Source organism: Papilio polytes, unplaced genomic scaffold, assembly GCF_000836215.1.
Source record: "Papilio polytes unplaced genomic scaffold, Ppol_1.0 DF820956.1, whole genome shotgun sequence".
NCBI classification, from domain to species: domain Eukaryota; kingdom Metazoa; phylum Arthropoda; class Insecta; order Lepidoptera; family Papilionidae; genus Papilio; species Papilio polytes.
Genome location: NW_013528248.1, coordinates 1,777,273 through 1,778,577, shown reverse-complemented (window position 1 = coordinate 1,778,577; position 1,305 = coordinate 1,777,273). Strand labels below are relative to the sequence as shown.

General features: G+C 34.6%; 1 non-coding gene across 1 annotated transcript; it reads left to right on the top strand.

The window, feature by feature from the left end:
• Positions 1-839: 839 nt before the first annotated feature.
• Positions 840-911, top strand: Trnaw-cca. Its single transcript has one exon. It is a non-coding gene; the product is annotated as a tRNA-Trp (tRNA).
• Positions 912-1,305: the final 394 nt, after the last annotated feature.

Sequence of the window (1,305 nt, the reverse complement as noted above, 5' to 3'; positions counted from 1 at the left end):
GCGCAAACGCGACCCGTCATGAAAAACTTTGAATGCCTTCGCCGACGCCTCCTTCTGATATAAGATAAGACATCACGCTGACTTTGCTTAACGAACACTTTCCTTTTTAATTTTTAAACGAGTTTCTAAACTTCTTTTATTTTGAAAGATGTTATCATAACACGAAAGCGCCGACCAACAACTCCAATATAAAAGAGTTTTTCATGTTCTTTCTTTATATTTTTGATAATAAATAAACTTTTCTTGTATCATCTTCTTAAAAATTTAAAAATGATGTTTATAGAATGAGACGGTAATGTTTTTTTAGATACTTTATAATTTTGGTTCTCATTAATCTTATCTTCTCGATGAGTTAATTTAGTAATTTCTGAACGTTCTAGAAGGAATTCTTCAATGGGAATATTATTCCATATGACAGTTCCTCAGACTACGTAATTGTTTTAGTTGGACGGCGGCTCAGAGCAAAGTTCTTCCGTTTGTCAGTTTAATGGAGCTCGTTGCAGCGCGCTCTATAAATGGACTTTCCAGTTTTAATGTGGAAATAAGGAAGAGTAAAAAGGAAACCCATTAAAAAGATTTTAAAGCTTTGGACGTTAAGTTATTTAAAAAGCTTTTATTCGATCAAGGCGACCGACGTCTTCAATGACTCTGTTTAGTATGGCAACTGAGATATTGTTTAAAAAATTTTCAAAACTATCGAAACACTTTGGGAGTTAGAATAAAATAATATTGTCTATAAATCTTGCCTCATCTTTACGTACTGGAATCTCCGTGCTACTTCAAATATAAAGTACAATTAGGTACATACCTAGTTCTACTTTTTGCAAAGGATATCAATCGACTCCGTGGCGCAACGGTAGCGCGTCTGACTCCAGATCAGAAGGTTGCGTGTTCAAATCACGTCGGGGTCAAATTATTTTTTTGTTACTTTTTTTTAATTTCCTAAAATACTATTTATAATAGAGATTAGTACTTCATTTCGTAATATTGATTTGCTTTTATTATTAGAGGTGATCGAACCATCAACCATTAAGGACGTTAGGATAAGGAACGCAAATATTATCTTTGAAGTTTTAAGTTCTGAAAAAACGCATTCAATCCAATATAAACTTTTAATGTGTAATAAAGTGTAAAAAGCATTAAAGGAAACTTGAAAGGATATCGCATTTGTTTGAAAGCGTTTATCAGGAAGTGAAACTCAATTTCACGGTCCGCGACACCAGCGCCCCTAGCGCCACCAGCAGAAAGGAAAGTCACGATGTTAGTACAAAGAGAGGTAATCACGTCCGCGATCTCGTCTGCACT